Source organism: Callionymus lyra, chromosome 13, assembly GCF_982586985.1.
Source record: "Callionymus lyra chromosome 13, fCalLyr1.hap1.1, whole genome shotgun sequence".
NCBI classification, from domain to species: Eukaryota; Metazoa; Chordata; class Actinopteri; order Syngnathiformes; family Callionymidae; genus Callionymus; species Callionymus lyra.
In genome coordinates this window covers 19,326,347-19,347,113 of record NC_141830.1, presented here as the reverse complement: position 1 = coordinate 19,347,113, position 20,767 = coordinate 19,326,347, and the positions used below count along the sequence as shown (strand labels likewise).

The 20,767-nt window shown below is 37.3% G+C and overlaps 1 protein-coding gene across 5 annotated transcripts in view; it reads left to right on the top strand.

Moving 5' to 3' along the window:
* The window catches only part of grik5 (glutamate receptor, ionotropic, kainate 5), a 145,373-nt gene that overhangs the window by 57,948 nt on the left and 66,658 nt on the right, over nucleotides 1–20,767 (top strand). Inside the window, exon 1 of one of the 5 annotated variants that reach the window (XM_087806416.1) lies at nucleotides 7,429–7,511. The exons of the other annotated variants lie outside the window; for them this stretch is intronic. The gene's annotated coding sequence lies outside the window, so the exon portion shown is untranslated. Of the gene's footprint in view, nucleotides 1–7,428; nucleotides 7,512–20,767 lie in introns of those variants that run through there. 5 annotated transcript variants of the gene reach the window in all.

The following is a 20,767-nucleotide window of genomic DNA, read 5'->3' as shown; positions in this document are numbered from 1 at the left end:
TGTTTCCTTTCTGTGTGGAGTTTGTACGTTCTTCCTGCATTTGTGTGGGTTAACTACAGGCACTGTTTGTGTGTGAGGGGTAATAGAAAGGTATTAAGTAATACATAGGTATAGGTATAGGTAGAACTTTATTGAAATTGGTTTTTTTTCAATTAGACACAGCAATTCAGCAATTTTCATAACGAATAAATAAAAATAAAATAAGAACAAGAACAAAGAGAAATAAAGAGAAAGAACAAGAAGATACAATGTAAGTCTAAAGATAAATAACATAGATCAAAGAAAAATAGCAAAGACAAAGGATACAAAGACTAACATTGAATAGAACATCCTGATACTTATACTCCACTCCTGGCCCCAAAGTCAAAATTGCACAATTTAATAGCCCGAGGAATGAATGAGTCCTTGAGTCATTCATACATGCTTTTTCTGTCCTAATGATTTAATAGGTAGTTTAAATAGTTTAAAATGTTTTTACAATATCGCTGGTTATTTTATCAGGATTGAATGACTAGGTTTTAATCATTCCTGGATGTAAAATTAATATTTTCTTGACAAAACAAAAAAGATCAATATGAACAAAAATCCACAGTTCAAGTAGTGCTCCATCTGTCAGGGAGGAAGGATGCTGTCACTTAAGCTCCTCAAAAAAGCTCCTTTTGAAGTGCTTTTGTCTGAAGAGCTCACTCTGCACTGGGCAATTCTTATCATCGTCATCATTTCCGACTCTTTCATCATCGTAGTTGAGGTTAACCTGTGCTCCTTTAGATTTAAGTGCAGGCCAATTTTTTTTATTGATTTTGTAATTTGTACCTGAAATGTCAGCATATATATATAAAGAATCATAAAAAAGTTAAATGCTATGACTATACTTATGGAATTTAATATGGATGCACTCACAAATTAGAACTATATATGTCTGCAGTATTCAGTTGAGATGAAGAATATGCTCAACACTTCTATAACATCTCTATGAAGCACATAATCTTCTACTCTATTCCAAGATCAATATTTTATTACATCATAAATCTTCATATATGGAGCATCAGCAGAACACTACGATCAGCATGTTGTTTATAAAACCATTTATTTGTACACATGATGTGAGCTCTCAACAAATACTTCCCTTCATGTGATGCAAACAGTCGTTCCAATTATTGGAGACAATCTTCATTAATAATACATGATCGAGAGTTTTGGCTTTGAGTGTTGTTTCTGATGTCGTCTCCCATCTCTGTTTGCAAGCAAGAGAGGGAATGAGAAATAAATGAGAACGTGTTGACAATGATGTTCCTGGAGATGCACGAGCGGCAAAGCAAAACGCCATTCCTGCTCAATTAATGTTGGAAATTTGGAACGTGATTATTTCTGTGTCGCTGATTGGTTGATGGCGTCTCGTTGTAGTGTGCTTGATGGCGGTGATCGGTTTAAAGGCTCTGTGCGGTGACTGTGACACTAATAGGGCAGCGGCATTGGCAGTGATTGACATTATAAATGTGACGATAGAGTTTGACCATAGGTTACAACAGAACAATGTAATTACATAATTCACCTGCTGCCATTACCATAAAGGCCGTTAAAAGGATAGATGTCATGAATCACTCAATACTGCTAATTGACAAAAGACATTGAATCAATTTAATTCTTTATCCATTTCAATATTCTATCAGATACATCTTTAATTACGACCAAAAGATCAAAGAGCAGAAGAACATTGTTCCATCAAACCATTGTTTCAGAGAAATTGAATGAATTTCTCTTCACTCTTAGCATAACAGGCTGACAGTGGGAACTCATATTTAAAGAACACGTCAGCATGTTTACTCCTAAGAAAAAGCTTTAAAGTTGTTTATGAATAATAAGCATGGATAGGTTTTTGGGGGCAAAGTAGATGATTTTCTTTTTTTTTTTCTTTTACATCAGTTGCACTTTTTTTTTATTATAACCCCACACTGATCAAACAAATTAAAATGTATATAATCTCAATCATCAAATTTAAATTTGATCAAACAAGATATTTTTCATTTCTTTATTGAAACGGAGCAGAGAGAAGAACATTCACTATGATTTCTGGGCTTTTTCACTTTCTGATTTCACTGAACAGAATATTTACTTCTTACTTAAATTGATGTTATTTGGTTTATTTATTATGGAAGTTACTTAATTCTGACTTTATTTACACAGTTTCATTTTCCATATGTGTCTTGCGAACATTATTATTATATTTATGTGGCAATCTCTTCTGGTCAATAACATCAGTTTTAGTTCAATTGTTTTTAAATGATCGCAGATTTTAAGTCTTACACTTTCTTTTGGGTTTTGTTTTATTTACCCATCACTCACGTACAAACATATTCAAAGTCTAACCTATGGAATATTCTAGTTTTCAGATATTTCTGGGGGGTTCTTGTAACATGTGCAATGACACTAAATTTGAATTCTAATTCTAGTTATTTTACAGTATGCAACATGTGAACAACAATTTACAGCAAATGCAAAAGGAAAAAGACGTTTAAAAAAGCTCTTGAAGTGCTTTTTTCCGTTGGTTTGTACTGATAGTTTCATGGTTATTTACTTCCAGCTATACATATATTCTTTTTCAATGTCATGCATTTAATGAGGTGACTGTCCTTAACCCTGTCTTAGTAAAACATTGAGACACATGTATATTATAGTGTTCCAGCGCTGTGACTCAACCTTTACTAAACAATGTTCAGGTGACCTGACTTTCAAGTGCATTCTGCACACCAGGAAATAAAAAGATGTGTCAAATACTTCTATATAAAATAGTCAACAGGGATCTGTTTACGTGTAAAGCATTCAGAAGACGGCACCCTGAAAGGAAACCCGGTTTCTCAGGGACCGTCTTTGAAAAAATACATTTCAACCATTTTTATCCTGGAGTCTGAATGTGCCGCTCGCTGGTTCAGGCGCTTTTGATCGCGACCCAAAGCCTTATGATCAATTCTAAGAGCACACATTTATATCGACTTGTAAATGAAGACCTTTTGTTCCCGGGTCAGCTCTTTCATCACCATGAAAGACCTTGTAAGCAACAACCCTGTAATATCTGACTCAGGAAGTCACACTCCATTTTGACAGAATCAGTCAACTTTAAAATATGACCTTTAACAAAAGCGTTTCTTACACATTGAGGGTTGTTTCTGAATCAAATGATGTTTAGCACTAACATCATTGAGGGAGCAGATGACAAGATGTAGATGAGCAAACAAGCCAAGGTCGTGAGCCGTGTCCGTGCTGCTTTGGAAATATGAATTAAACCGAGGATCCTCTGGGGATCATAGTGCGTTCTCCTCCTCAGTTCTGTGACCTTCTGTCTTTTAAGAGCTGCTGCTTTTATTGCTCATACATAAAATGATCAATTGTCTTATTCATCAGCGGCAGCAGGAGACTCTGTGCTCAGATTTATTTTACACATTTATTAGTGGAGGTAACCTTATCAGAACACACGGCCAAACATTGTCTTCACTTCCACTGGACTTACCACCCAGTTTTAATATCAGTGCATCTGAACACACATGTACACTCAGCCTCTTGCCATCTGCCGCAAAAACAAACCCGTTATTTTCACAGCAGCATCCCGAGCAAATTATGTATTTCCTGCATGTTTTTTTTCCCGAGGAAAGAGCCTCCAGAAGAGGGAGGATAAAGAAAGAGATAATTACTACATTTGTCACAATGTCAATCAAGGATATACTTCATTTGATCGTCTCTTTGAGCTTCAAGATATGAAATGTGTCACATTTAAGTGGACATGAAACGGATAAGCTGCACGAAAGGCCCTTCAACATTTCTCATGAAGGTTTTTTTTTTCTTTCTTTCATGCATCAAAAATACATTCATCTTGCAGCAGTAAAAACAGGGTTTGTATTGCTCAGGGTAGAAAACATATACTCTACTAGCATATTGATCAAGTTGGGTTGTGGATAAATGGGATGTTTTCGTAGCTACCTTGCTTTTTTTTTTTTTTTTTTCTATTTCCATGTAGAATTCTTCTTGCAGCAGTACTAGAAATGCTCTGTTTTCTCGAAAAGCAGTGTATTTAAATAAGAACAGCACATCTGCAGTGATTACTGGGTAAACCAAAAAGGATAAAATGATCACTTAATTAGTGGAACAGTATGTGGCAATGTTGCATCACAGCAGGAAGTTATGTTTCAGTCCGGAGGCTGCTTGAGTTCTTTCCGCCTGCATATTAACCAGGAATATAATGAGACCTCTGGTTGGAATACTTTACTATACTTAAACTGCACTATGTCGTATATCATGCAAATTGACCATCAAGTGGACAGTGGGTAATCAAATATTCATAGGGGGTTAAAACTTTATTACATTTAAAATGTGATACAATTTTAATACATCTAGTTGTGATGGAAAAACATTTCATATATTTTCATTTAAAGTAGTGGTGTCAAACTCGCAAACTCACAAAAGAGGCCAAACTAAATGCAACTAAATGTTTATTTACCAGAATGTACCAAACAATAACGATGAGTCTGCGATGTCATTTCTTAATTGTTGATGTTTATTATAACGTATTTATCTCTATATTTGTTCTTATCTATCAAACACTCACCAAGCTAATGACTTTCAACATAATTTTTACCTTTATCTGAAGTCTCTGGATATATGTTGACAACACAGGCATTTTTTAAGGTCAAGTATATATATATATATATATTTATTTTTTTCTACTTTGATTTGAGTCACCCATCCGGAGAGACACTGTAAATGACCTGGGCAGGTTGATTTGTGCATCGGTGACACTCCGTTAGAAGTGGATGAGAGATCAATGGGAATAGGCGATGGGGAGAGTGAAGGTGGGGCGGAACAGGTGGAGACGACTGTCCTAGCAGTAGCAGCTAGCTTAATTAAATGAACGTAGACTGTTTTGCGATGACTCTTAACTCCTCCTCCTATGATAGGATGAGAAGTCCGTAAGTAAGTAAGTAAGTAAGTCATTTTTATTTGTATAGCGCTTTTCCAGACCAGGGTCACAAAGCGCTTAAACAATCAAAACAATATTCAATAAAGTATATACTTTAAAGGTCAAGATAAAACTGATAACACAACAAGAGTTCCAGAAAATCAAGGAAAAGTCTGAACAAATAAAAATGTCTAAATAGGTTTCTTGACGGAGTCAGTAGATCATCAAACACAGAGAGAGAGGAAGATCGTTTCAAAGCTTAGGAGCAACAGTCTGGAAGGATTTTCCAGGAACCATCAGTAGATTCTGATCCACAGACCTCAGAGCCCGAGCTGGGGTGTAAGGCTGGATCAGATCACTGATGTAAGGAGGAGTCTGACCATGAATAGATCTGAAAGTAAGAACCAGAATTTTAAAGTTGATCCTGAAAGAAACTGGAAGCCAGTGAAGAGTTTTAAGGATCGGAGAAATGTGAGTTCTTCTACTAGAGCTGCTCAGAATTCTCGCTGCAGAGTTCTGAATCAAGAGACAGCTCCTTCTTGCAAGGCATGATGGGAGCTAACGCTGAATTAGTGGCTCAATGTAGACAAGCTCAAGTCGTTTGTTAACTACTGTACTATATGGAAATTCCCTGAGATCCTTAAGTTTCCAGTAAGTTCGAGTTGGAAGACAGCCATAAAAGTTTTCAAAGCATATTGCATTTCAATGATTACATTTGCACTCGCAACGAAGCTGCATCAGCCAAACCAAGAAAAACGACTTTTTTTCTTCAAGTGCTGGATGAGATTCTGGATCATATTTGAAAGCATGTTCATCCCGATAAAACAAAGCCGATCCGAGGGCCCACATGTACGTCACGACTGAGATAGTTCCTGACACATTTATATGCATCTGGGGATGAGCTGTAAATAATTGACGTACAATACTTTTTTTCATGACTGGAATATTAATTCCAAACTCATTCTGGGTTTTACTTTCTGAACAAGAGCCTGTTGTTTTAGTCTTGCCGTGCCGGTTTTAAAATTTATGAATGATGAAACTTTGCTGCTTTTACTGAGGAGATTGAAATAATGAATTCTCTCCACAGCGATCAATCGCTCCCTTGTTGGAAGATCACAGTGACTCTGCTGTTGTTGACTCATGCCGGCGACCATTTTAGATACACGTGGCCGAGTGAACGAACGCCAGTACGACATGCAGAATAATCTGCGCTTTCATCAGCAGTCAAGTCCTGCGATGAATCTCTTCTTCTACCTGTTCCACCAACACCCTCTTCTCTGCACACCCTCTGCTTCCTGGCCTCGACTCTGTTGCCATGGCAGCCAAACCTGACAATGAGACAGAGCGTGTGAGAGAGAGAGAGAGAGAGAGAGAGAGAGAGAGAGAGAGAGAGAGAGAGAGAGAGAGAGAGAGAGAGAGAATTTATTGTATATGTGTCCGAGTCTCTTAGTGTGTTTGCGTTTGTGTGTTTTGGTATTTGGAGTGTGAGGGATTTGAATGTTTGTATGTGAGCAGGTGTGTTAGGGTGTGTCTGAGTGTCTAAGTGTGTGTGTGTGTAAGTGTATTTGTGGGTTTTCGCATCCATGCGTTAGTGTGAGTGAGTGTCTTGGTGTGTGTGTGTGTTTACCTGTGCCTAAATGTGTTAGTCAATGTGTGAGAGAGTGTCTTGATGTGTGTGTGTGTTTGTTTGTGGGTCCATTATATCACTTTGCGGTTGTTAGTGTATGTGTGTGATAGTCTGATAGTGTAAGAGTGTCTTAGTGTGTAAGTATCTTGTGTATTTGTATTCATGTGTGAGTGGGTTAGTGTTTGTGAGAGTTTTTGCTTGTGTAGGTGTAGGAGTGTCTCGCCGTGGGGGTACTGGTGTGTGTCTATGAGTGTGAGTGCATGTGTGCCTTTTTGTGTTAATCGCTTGTGGTGTGTGTGAGTGAGAGTGTATTATTGTATGTGCGTCTGTGATTGTGTGAGTGTCTTAGTGTGTATGGGTATATTTGTATGTGTTTAAGGGTCTTAGTGTGTGTTTTTGTTTTAGTGTGTGTGAGTGTTTGTGTGTCTTAGTGTGCGTGAGAGTGTTATTGTATTAGTGTAGATGAGGTTTTTTGTCTCTAAGTGTGTTAGTGTTATTGTTAGCGTGTTTGTCCTGGTGTGTGTATGATTGTAAAAGTGTATGTTATTTTTTAGTGTGCGCGTGTGTTTGTGTTAGCGTGTGTGTGTGTATGTGTAAGTTGTAGTTCTTGACACGGATTCATTCACACTCTCCTGAAGATTTTTGTGTTTGGCTGGGATCGATGTGATGCAGCAGCTGCACTGAACATACACACACAAGACAGTGTTCAGCATGTGGGGTTTTAAGAAATGAAATGAGCAGAATATATTTACTCAGAAAATCCCTTTGATGATACACAGCCTTGGAGAAGAAAGTATTCAGATTTATTCAATTATATTGTATCTTATTTGACTCTCTTTCATGCTGCAGGAAGAGAGCACTGGTCACGAGTGTAACAGCGCGGCTGCTGAACGATCCCTATATGTGAAATACTGACCTGATGAACAGCATTTACTGGTAACACTTTATTTTGGACATTTTATCAGCATTATTAAAGGAGAATTTGATGTTAAGAGGATTTATTTTGTACGTATAATTCAGGCAGAAAAACAGAGATTCAGATTCTGTTAGTTTTGCTCCGATACAGCTTGTTAAGGAGGTGCTTCTTGTGAAAAGTACAGCTCAACAGTGAGATCATGTGAGTCACGTTTCAGATTGGTTAGAAATGATTAAGATGTGTTAGAAATGATTAAGATGTGTTACAAATGTTTCAGATTGGTTAGAAAAGGTCAAGATTTGTTATAAATGTTTAAGATTGGTAAGAAAAGGTCAAGATTTGAAGAAATGTTTAAGATTGGTTATAAATGTTTAAGATTGGTTATAAATGTTTAAGATTGGTTAGAAAAGGTCAAGATTTTAAGAAATGTTTAAGATTGGTTATAAATGTTTAAGATTGGTAAGAAAAGGTCAAGATTTGAAGAAATGTTTAAGATTGGTTATAAATGTTTAAGATTGGTTATAAATGTTTAAGATTGGTTAGAAAAGGTCAAGATTTTAAGAAATGTTTAAGATTGGTTATAAATGTTTAAGATTGGTTAGAAAAGGTCAAGATTTGAAGAAATGTTTAAGATTGGTTATAAATGTTTAAGATTGGTTAGAAAAGGTCAAGATTTTAAGAAATGTTTAAGATTTGTTATAAATGTTTAAGATTGTTTAGAAATGGTTATGATTGGTTATAAATGTTCAAGATTAGTTATAAATTCTTAAGATTGGTTAGAAATGTTTAAGATTGATGAGAAAGGGTCAAGATTGATTTAAAATGTTTAAGATCGTTTAGAAATGTTTAAGATTTGTTAGAAATGTTTAAGATTGGTAAGAAATGTTTAAGATTGGCTAGAAATGTTTAAGATTGTTAAGAAATGGACTAACTTATTGAGTTATTATTGAGATGTGGTTTCTTCTATATATACTGTAGCGAGATTTCCCTTTTCACTTGTATAGCTTCTCACCACCAAATGAATCGAGTTGCATGAGCTTATGGTGAAATTTTCAATTCAACAATCAATCAATTAATTTGAAGTCTTAACGCTGTGACAGAGAATTGATCACAACTCTAAAAGGATCATAAGCATGAAAAAAAAACATCAGTATATTTTATATTTGTGCGCCTGGTTGAAGAACAGCTGTGACACATCATTACCGATCGCTTTCGGTGGATCTGACGGGTCAAGACTCTCCTTTCATCCAACTGCTACTCTCTACTGTCATAGATCATCACCAACTTGTAATTTAATATTCCCAAGAAAATAATGTTGCTTTGAGTCGTTTGACAACATAATTTTGTGAATGTTAAAAGGTAGATTGCTTTTTCAACGTGAAACTAAAAGTGAAAAAAAAAAAAGATTATAGAGGAGGAGCTAAAATATCTCTTTTACAGCAGGGGGAAATAACATGTTTTCTAAATCCCATTGTGTCCATTACTACCCTGCTATTATGTGTGAGAATAACAGAGAAAAGAGATTACATCTATTTCTATGGAAGCAAAGCACGTAACAAAGTGTAGCTAAACGACATTCTTAGGCTCTTGTTATTCATAACCATCTTCATAAGCAGCATCTGGGCGGACACAAAAGAACCAGCCATTAGTCTGCGTAATGCAGTGCTCAATTATTTTTTCCTATGCTCCCCCTAGAATGGAGAGAACATTTCCTGTTCCCCCACTCTCCCCTGCGGCTATAAATAGAATCATTTGTAAATAAAATTGTGCGTCTCTGCATAACATTGTATGCTTATTGAAATTAAATAACAGTAAGAAAACAAAAAATACATCAACTTACAAGAAAGAACAACTTAATAACGTGCCTGTGTAAATGGTTGTGTCTGAGGGGCATACTGTCCAGGGTGTCCCCTGACCCTGGTCTGGAAAAGCGCTATATAAATAAAAATTACTTACTTACTTACTTACTCTTCTGAACTGCATGCCTACGTGCTAAAACCATTCCACCTACTGTAGTGTGTGTGCAATTACACTTTGTTTTGGTACAGCAAAGTGTCTTCCCCAGGGTCACGTGCACATCGCCCTCCTAGCGCGCCCCCACTATTTGAGTAGGACTGGCGTAACGCTACAGTAGGTTCAGGCCAGAGACCAAATTGTCTACACTACATTACCATTGCATGACTTCATATATCGCACCGACATCTCTGCTCGTGTCTGGTCAAATAAGGCTACTCTTTTTCCGCCGAGCCCTGTAGTGCATACATTTGTATCAATGGGCAAACCCTGTTCAAAGAACTGGAGCAAGGCTCCCTGAGACCACAAAAAAAAAATGTACACACACTCAAAGAAAAGCAGCCTCTGCTCCAAGTCAGGGAAAAAGAAAAAAAAAAAAGGAAACCTCAGGAGATGCAATTCAAAAAGACAGCGTTCCTCCTTGTACAGCCATCGCTGTGAAGCAGCAGTTGTAGAAAGAGACAGATATAAAGGAAGTGCTGAACATAGTCCATGTGTGTAGAACAGAGAGTCAACAATGCAAGGAGGATTATGTCACTACACAATTGAGCTACTACACTGTTTGACCCGATGGCTACCTCAGATTAAACGTTACAACCCGCCGTAATGATCAATTCTTCATCGCAGCTCCGATAATATCATTCTTTGGGTCGCCCAGCTTGAATGCAAATATCCGACTCTACAAACAAGCCGAGGGGAGCGCGGGTTCAAGGAGATCTTCCTAATAGTGATTAAACCTCTGTGCTTACATAAGCTGCGGCTGCAACAAGTGGGACCTGCGTCAACAGCCAGTGACTCTAAAGAACACGTCTTTTAACAGCGCTCGCGGGAAAATCAGTGCAGCAAGTCTCTCCTCTGCAGTGATGTGAGCAGCGGGTGATACATATGCATCCAGGATAGGATGAAATGAATGATGCGCAGGGATGCGTCAGGCGGACAAACAAGAGCAAATAAAATGACATCTCACGCCACAAATTGGCAAAAAACGCTCCCACGAATCTTCCTGGTGGTGTGTGTGCGCGCAGCGCTGGCGGACGTCTGTGTTTGGACTTGACATAGTCGGATGTGACAGTGTCACAGGAGCACGGAGGTTCCCCAAGCAGGCGGTGTCACCGGCTGAGGGCCTCTTTGTCAAGAAGAACACTAGGATGGATTTATCGTTGTCCACAGACTGCACTTGTGGGAATGAAGAGAGTCATCTAGACTCTCCTAGAAGCCAAAATAGACATAGGGTCTGCTGGAGGAGATGTGTGGAGGGATGGATGGAAAAAGAAAAAAGAATAGTGAATAAATCTAAAAAGGAGTCAAGATAGTGACCCATCATAATCTTTTGCATACATTTTGAGAAACAACAGCTAAATTCACATCACTACCCACTTGGTCTTTATAGGGTTAGTTCACCCAAAATTCAAACTACACTGAGTTTCTACTCATCCTCATGTTAACCAAGGCTTGGACTTATTTTCACAATAATCATAGTAATCCATTCCTTTTTAGAGATTATAGACACATTTTTTATAAAGCGGCTGGCGCCCGATGGGCAATCTTCCTCCAAGAAGATTCTTACAAACCTCCACATATGTCCGTACGACAGAGAGCACAGTGAGTCTACTGTCTACACTGAAAGGGCACACAGTATTTCCCTGGAGTACTTTTGGTTTATGTCTTTAAACCACATACAAGCGTAAAATACAGTTGTTAAATTTTTCTCCGGAACAATTCTTCTTGTCGATGCCTTAATACAATGGACATTTCATACAAGCAGAGAAAGCAAAGATATATATATATATATATATATATATATATATATATATATATATATATATATATATTTTAGTATCTTTTTGGAGGAAGTCCGTCCACTGAGTGCCGGTCGCTTCATTCAAATAAAAATACATTTTGGTCTATAACTCAAAAAAATAACGTGTAATCACAACCCCTACTCTTCAGACTTGAGGGTGAGTAGAAAATGAGTGAAGTTTGAATTTTGGCTGAACTATCACTTTACTTCTTCTCTTCTCTTCTTCTCTTTAAATCATTTGCTATACAGATAAATTGCAGTTTGTGAAGCAGAAATATTGTCATTTTCAGTGATAGTTCACCCAGAATTCAAACTTCACTTATTTTCTACTCAGCCTCATGTTGAGAAATGGTTGGGATTATTTTCAGAGTAATCTGTTTTGGAGTCACAGGCAGACATGTGTGTCCATGATGGTCATCACCAGGGGTTCCTAGCCAAAAAAAGACACACCTGAGATTTACCCCGAAAGCCTGGTAGCTTCCGCTAACAACAAGCTTAAAATATAGATTCATTTGATTTTTTCGAAAGAATTCCTCATTTCAATGCTCCAAAACAAGATGGGAGTTACAGAGCAATATGAGATATTTTGTTGTTTTAAGTGTCTTTTTGGATAAGAAAAGGTGAGCACTGGTTGATTCAACTATCACTTTAAATTTCCAAAATATTATTGTATCAACTGAGTGAATTGTGATAGTACAAAAATCCTGATGACATCTGAAAAGTCTAAAGATGTTCAGAAATAGAGGTTATCATTATGTTGACAATAACACACTGTCTTCAACTATGATGTCCATTGGATACATATTCAGACCTCTACTCCTGTTTAATTAGTATTTACCATTTTAGTTTTGCATCTGTCCTTTCTCATGATATATTCATGTATTAGAGTAGATTTTGGCAGTAGGTCGCAGAGAGAGAGGCCTAGTGTACTTCTCCCACAGGCCAAAGAGATTTTGCTAAATGGCTTCTTTTGTTTGAGATCAAAAGAAATTCCTCTTGCAGAGATCTACGCTGAGGGAAACAGGCAAATCCTGACATTTGACGCAGGGACAGGAGAATTCTGGAGAATAGCTTTTGTGTAGCATGATTCTTACGAAATGGAGAGTTTGTCCCTTTTTTTGGATCCATTAGAAATATAAACTTTACAGCTGTGATAGATGGAGATGTTAGTACGAACCGATGTCATTGTGCTGTATACTTTATTGTGAAGTTATATTGTAATTTATATATATATATTTTTTTAATTTTAGCTGCATTTAAAAATAATAATATTCTGTTTTAATCAATCAATTTTAATCATAATTTGAATATTTATTTACACATTGGTATTTTACAACTACTGCTAATCTTTCTCCTTCTTTTTTTTTAGCACTACAAACACATCAATCAACTCAAAACCTTATAAAACACCTGGTTATTGAATATGACTTTTTTGATGAAAACTTTCATACAGAATCTAGAATAAAAACACATTTATATGAATGGTGGGATAGTAGAACTGTTGATCTAAGATGAACTATTTGTTATTTTATGGTTGTTCGGAAATTTTGCTATAAACACACAAAGAAACACCTTGAATTATAACAGCATTTTAACATTTCAAAGGAATTCTTATTAATTCCAATACTTTTTTGGGTGGTTACATTTTAACTTTACCCTAATGGGACTCAGATATTTAATTTAAATCCTTCCTTAACATTTTGGTTGTTAGATTAACTGTATTTATACAAAAGCATTTTCTTTAGTGAACTCCGTTGACCCAGACTCAAAACAAGGGTTAAAGTCCAAAACATCTAATTTAATACACACTTGAGTAATTTTTAGCCCAAAAAGATATATTTTACTTAATGGAATCTAAATCAAAGTCTTTTACAGATGCTATAAAATACAAACATTTTTTCTCCAGGATTTCTCTACCAATTACAGTTGAGCGCTGCATTATTATTTTCTTGTTATTCTTTACCCCTGAGAGCCGATAAGACGTCGACTAACAACGGCGACCAAGTAAACAGGATACTGTTCAGTATGTGAAGCAACATCAAATGAATGAAGGATATTTTGTCTCAAATGAACTCTGAATAGAACTCTGGATCTATAGTGATAGTGTTGGAGGCGGTAAGAGGGACAAATGAAGGGACATAGACGAGGCAACAAAAAAAGGTAGAACATGGAGGATATGATGGGAAGTTGAAATTGGTCAAAATGGAAAAGAAGAAATGAAGAGAATAAAAACAAAGCGAGAGAAGGTGGTGGGGGTGAAAATGAAAAAAAAAAAGTGCTGAGTCAATGTGAGCAACAACGTGTAGCCTGGCAGGCGAAAAGTATTAAACCCTAAATCCTTGCAAAAAAAATGAAGAAAAGCTGAAGGAGCAGCGAGGGGTCTTTGGTATATTTTCACTGGAACCTCACACTCATGCAAAGGACATCCCAGCTCATCCCTATTGTCTGGAGTACAACAAATCATCTGAATTGACGGCTTCTTTATAATGAACTATTATGATTAATTGTGTAAAGAAATAAAAAAAAAAGGCATTTTCATCGTGTCTAGCACTCCTTCAATCCACAGCCAACTGAGACCGTTCCACTCGCAAATTCAATTATAGCAATGATTCATCCTTCCATTATGATAACTGTCAGATTTTCTTGTGTCACATAATAAGCCAGAAATGAATAGATAAAAAAAAAAGATTGTCTTTCCGCCGTCCCTCCGCGTCACCACCCTTCTCCCCTTAGCTGCTTTCCCTCATCATACTCCTCATCCCTCCTTCCAGCTTTCCTTGCCTTGTTCTACGTTCATCCTTTCGTCCGCCTTGAGGGAGGAAGCCAGATTGCATTTCCTGCTTTTCAGATTTTCTTTTCTCTTGTCACTCGCCACATATCCACCTTGTTCTTTACAATTTCTGGAGATAATTAACGTCTCGGAATTTAAGCTTCATTCTTCCGTAATAGACGTGGCAGACAGTGAGTGTGCTGCCAACTTGGCAGCTAATACATACACATAAATATATACGAAGTGTGCCTGGATTCATATTTTGTAATGAATCTTCCTCAAGCTGGATTTTACAGAGCTGTATGTGAATCACACACAATCACACCTGCAGGTTTTCAACACGCGGGTCATGATCAATATCCAGGTAATAAAGGTGAATAGGATGACTCGGGGTTATCTTTCAGGCGTGCCCGGGGTCTGCCCAGGATCTTCATCTTGAGTAGAAGCTATATGTGAGTCAACAAGGTCTTGAGCAAGGCTTGAAATCACATTTCCCGTAGCAATTTCTACTGGCAGTTGTGAGTGGATGTCTATTATTTTGGGTGATTTAAACAAATCATATAGTATGTAAATAAATATACAATGTTATTAAAATGTATTAATTTAATCATAGTTCCTAACATTCAGAGGAATTTATGTTAATATAAATCAAAGTAAATGAAAAAAATGATGTTTTAAAAATACAAAAGAACGTACTTAAACATTTACATTTTGAAAAAAATGAATTTTTACTCCAAAGGCCTCCAACAACAACACCTGAATGGTTAATATATATATTTGAGTTTAACAGTGTTAAATATCACAACAGTAAGCGAAAAAGTCAGAACAGAACACTTCAGTTGTACATGCACAGTTTGACGTCAGTCTGATGCCTTCCAGTACACAATAGCATATTCTTTTGAATAATTTACCTGCCATTTTGCCAATTAAATTGGACTGAAGATTCAATAACAAATGTCAATAATTAAAACTTGAACAAGACCCTAGCATGCTTTAACTCTCTTCCTATGGTTACAATTAGAGTTGTACATTTGTTTTGGTAAATGTTTGATTGCCTTGCTAAAGCTATGATCTAGAAAACTTAAAATAGGAAATAACCTGTCGCTGCTTTATGAAATTCCGAGACAAAACCCCAAAATCATTCTCGTAGTTTGTGCTTCATGTAAAGTTGATAGGATGTGAGGAGCTGCACTTTAAATAAACAGCAACTTCCCACCTGCCAATATAAAACGACCTCACTATTTTAAATTAGGATAATCTCCGGCTCATAATGCGGTCAGGTCAGAGGTTCACGCTGGATTATCATGTTTCCATGACACGAGCGAAGGGCAAACTAGATAACAGACGTATCAGGGCGAAGTGTACGAAGTTAATAGCGAACAAGAATAAAGGTTGAATATTTAAAGACGATTAACATGATGTATTCAGGTTATGATCCGTCCCCTGACGATCAACACTTAAGCATTTTTCTCTGACACTCCTGCACACACACACACATGCACACACTTATTTTTGTGTTTTTGCTTTTGTGTCTATCTCCGTGCTGACAGAAAGTGGTGTGACAAACACCAGGGTGGCAGAAAGAGAGTCAGCAAAGGCAGATAGAGGCAGTGATTTTCCGCAGCTCAGGCAACTCAGGAATCCCTCGGCCATCTTGCTGCTCCAGCGCCTCGTAGACTGACACCTCACTGCTCCATGAACTCGGACGGGAAGAGCTCTGGCGAGAGCGCCTGTGCAGTCATCGCTAATTAAACATGGCAACAGTGTTGCTACGCTTCTCTTTTCGAGTGCATCTGCTTCTCACACTCCACTGTATGCCACCACAGCCTCAGAATAAGAAAAACATACAGAATCAGACGGAATCCAGTGGTAGGATGCAAGTCATGTTGGGTGGAAGATACACGGTTGACTCCCATGCTGTGTCTCAAATCGCATACTAGCGTACTCAAAGTTAGTATTTTTAGTGCGTAAGTGCATCTCAATTCTTAGTATGCGAAATTTAGTGCGCCATGCACACTAAAGTGGCGTACTAAAACGCCCACAAAACTGAGTATGGTTCGATAGACACTATCTACACTAAACGGCTCCATCTTAGTGACGTTTTAAACGGAAGTTACGTCATATATATACATATATATACATATACGTACAGGTGTATTTTCAGCAGCAGTAGGAGGATGAGACGTCTTCGGTGCTGATACCGGCGTAAATATCTCGCGAATATTTCGATTCTCATATTTTTTCTTTATTTATTTTTCCAAACTTGCAAAACGTGCTGCCAGCAGGTGGCGATAGTGTTCCTACAGCTGGTTGAAACCATTGTTAAATAGTAGTAGAAGAAGAAGCTGACGCATCATTTCCTGTTAGTGTGTAGCAGCAGTGTTTGATTTAAAACATACTATATGTTGAAAATTTGCGTACTACTTAGTATGTACACTATCCTGATGCATACTAACTTCTAGTATACTAAGAGAAGTATGCGATTTGAGACACAGCACCAGTCAAGTTTAGATTTCACAAAGAAGCTACGGCTAAATGTAGATGCTAAATATTTCCGTAGTTTTTTTTGTAAACTTCACTCAATAAAATACTATTTACTGTACCTTTGCTTGACAAACCCCTGAAATAATCCATAACAACCTGAAAAGAAAATGTAGTAATAATAATTGTTGTTATTGCGGTGACAACGTTTACAGATCTCTTCTTTTGTTTAGCTCTCTGCTAGCTAGCTCGCGAGTCTACTCCCCAAACAAAGGCAGGCGACATAGCTCAGATGGTAGAGTGGTTGCCTGCAGTCCAAAGGGTTGGAGGTTCAATCCCAGCTCCAGACAAGCTTGTGTCGTTGTGTCCCTGAGCAAGACACTTCACCCTGATTGCTCCTGATGGTGAACTTGGCGCAAGTGTGCATGCCTACTCACATCAGCATGTGTGAATGGTTGAATTTGAATAATCAAAAATGTATCAATGAAAGATGGATAATTGACCCTGTTAAAAGCTAAAACACAAGTCTACTTTAATTATCACTATCTCAAATATAGATATAAGAAGTGATTTATTTCTCGACAATCGATTTTATAGTATTTTCTCAAGGTGGAGGATCAGGAAACATACATGCCAGCGTGACATTACATCCACTGTTTCAAAATAGATTCTTCATAAATCTAAACTGTCTGTTTTAAAGCAAACCTCTTCTGACAGAATCATGAAGGGCACATTTCTTCGTAAGAAATAAACGTAAACATATGGCCAATGATTACAGAACAGATGGATGGTTTTGATGCGGTAAAAAAATTATAAGGCTAATCAAATCAAAATTAGTTCAGACATTGTAATATTACACCCCACATGTTGCTGTCGCACTTCCACTTTCTTTTTTTGGTTCCTGTGTTCCTGCGGGCGAAAGAAAATTGAAATAAAAAGAAACACTTGAGCATCGATCAAAAAAGATAGAAAAAAACAACATCTTGGTTCAGATTAAATCCTTCATTAAAGTCCAATCAATTTAACACATATTCAAGTTGAAAGCAAAACCAAATGAAATAAAATATTTTTGTATTCACTTTTAATCATTTAGCTGATAATGAGACTCGGAGAGAAGAAACTGTCACAAAGTGAAGACACGATAACAGCAATTAAAAAAACAGACTGTGGAGGGAACATACTCTTCAGTTGTGACTCTAACAATCACGTGACACTCCTCTCATAAGTCACATGGCCTCCGAGTCATTGTATCGTAAACTGAGGTTGCAAGATTTGGAGGAGATAAGAGATGCACGGAAGCTCAGGAGCTCAGAGATCGATGGCATAAGATGCTCATCTGATGGTTAGAAAGATTGAATGTCTAAGAACTGAGCTCCGACGAGTTTTAGGAGATCATGTGAGTAGATAAGTGAGTCAGAATTAATTTCTATCTTAAGATCTTGCACCTCTGTTGAACACATACATATAATCAATCTTTCTAAACGCTCGTTGATGCGTCTTTTGTCAGAAATTGAGTTTGACAGTTGTTTTGTCTGATTTGCTGCAACACCCACGTGTCTGTGGTTGTCGGTCTGAATACATCACTCTGAGCTTAAGTGAATGTTCTCATTAATAACCGTGTGAGTTGATCTAAAGTGTTTCTCACGGCGGTGTCACAGAAATGTTTTTAATTTATATTACCAACTGGATGCGTTTTTTTAGTCTTCATTTGTCTTCTTTGACATCCCAGTCTCTTAGCACTGCAGCGTCTGCAGCTGCCTCCATATAAATATTTGTGTTCATATCGGATTTATGTGTTTTTTAATGCGCGGGTGATTCTTCTGAATACAGTAACGGAATATGTTGGTCCATTATGAGGTTTGTGTGTCCAGTTTCACAAGCAACTAATAATTAAATAATAATAATTAATAATAATTAAACAAGGTAAATCGATAATCTTTCTTTCTTATCTCATATTAAATGTATGCATCTTTAGAGGTCGTAAATATTTGTTTTATTTGAGGTACTTCTCTAATGCTTCCTCCTGTTATTTTAATTAATTATAAATGTTTAACTTTTTAATGTGTAATTTGTTGTCTCTTAACCAGGACAATGAACAGTGTGTTTTTTTAAATCACAATGGATTTATGCCTTGTTAAATAAAGATTAAATAAAAAAACATCAACATTAATCTACTCTGATCCAAGCCAGCCACCTGGAAAGACACTTTTAATGACTTGGTGGGGTTTGGTGTTTGGATCTTTGTCTTGTCTTAGTCTCAGTTTGCAATTACTGTGGACCATATTTCATCTCCTTTAATGATACACATGACACAAATGTAAACACGCCTCCTTACAGTCCACTCAACAGAGATCGAATGACAGAATGTATCTCATGATCAACTTCAACACAGTGTCAATCTGGAAAGTCCTTGTCTTGATTAGATTTTTCTTCTTGATCTTGACATTCTCTTATCTTGGCAGCGGTCTTGACTACTAAGTCTAGTTCACAGAGAGGGAGCCAGATGAAAAGAGTGTGGTGTAAGAGAACAGGTTTCAGTGTGAGCTTAACTGTTGTGTTTATTAGGATAGAAAATGATTTGCAAAAACAAAAACCTAAATGAATCAGGGAGTTTACAATACAGGACAGCCTCGGTGGTGAAGCGGCTGATGCTACAATCCAGCAGCGAGAAGGTTCATTCATCAGAATGACCATAATAATAACATGTAAGGAGTAAATTACCAAAACATACAGCCCTTAAAAGGCTCAAATGTGATCCATCTTTCTATCTTCTGCCGTGTCTTATTTGGCATCTTCTCAAATGACACAATGACAAACACTGAGCAGTTGGTCAGCTAAGGTCCCATGATGGCCATGAACGCCCCGGCAAGAAGAATTAAGGATGGTGAATAAACACTTTACACATCTGCTTATCCAACTGGTCGACCGGTGAGCCAGCAAATTACTGGAGAGGAGGGAGAGAACAGATTCACGAGAAGTCGAGGATTGCATGACTTACTCTCAGATGCAGAAGTCGCTTTTATAACAACTTACCAAAGTCATGAATTCGCTATTCACCAAGCTGTTCCTCCTGTTAGATTAAATGAGCTCATACAGCATTTTATTTTTGAATAGGTCCCTTTATATATATATATATATATATATATATATATATATATATATATATATATATATATATATATATATATATATATATATATATATATATATATATATAAAGTATATATATATATATATATATATATGTATACATATGTATATATATATACAGTATATGTATATAATAATAATAATAATCTCTATTTATATAGCGCCTTTCTAGACCAGGGTCACAAAGCGCTTTGACAGCCATTCACACATACTGATGGGAGTAGGCTGCACCACATGGCGCCGAATCTCCCATGATATACAGTATATATTTGTTTAAATAGTGCTTAGTTGTAGTGAAATGAAAAGAAGCTGGAATCGTTGGCAGTCAAAAACGTGTTTCAAAATGAACTGGAAGTTTCATAACTGTTAAAATCCCTCTTCGACAAAGACGTGTAATTAATGGTTGTTATTAATCAATGCAATGCTTGATAGGTGTGTCTGTGTGTGTGTGTGTGTGTGTGTGTGAGCTGCATTTGAATCACTAGTTTTGTGGATGAAAGCTTGTCTTCGTAAACATAAACCAAAAGGTATTAGTCTTTGTCTTCTTAAACAAATGCACCCTGCACGTCTGCACTCCTGATCCGTCGCCGTTCCATCTCTATCCTGCCCTTTCATTCTGTTGTAACACTTTCCAATCTCTTCTCTCTGTATTCAATTTTCTCCCTTATTCCCCGGTCGTCCCCTGCCTATTCCCTGTGCTCTGCTTTCTTCCCCACTCATTCTCCTGACTTCTATCACAGTGTTGCATCTCTCCCGGCCCCCGTCGCCCTCCCCTCTAATCCTTCGGAGTATGGACGTCTCCTAAGGTTGTCAATAGCTCTCAATAACAATAACATATCGCCGCTGCGCCCCCTGTCATCGACGGAGGCATAGCTCCATTTTGAATGGTATTCGTCATCATGGCAATCTGCTTCTTGGTAATAGCCAATCAGATGGCGGCAGTGATATGCAGTGCTCCCATGATAGGTTCCCCATTGGTTTGATTGACTGCACCTGAGGGCCCTCCACTTCAGCTGGCTCCGATCAATACGGCATCCCGCTCACATAAACTGAGCATTTTC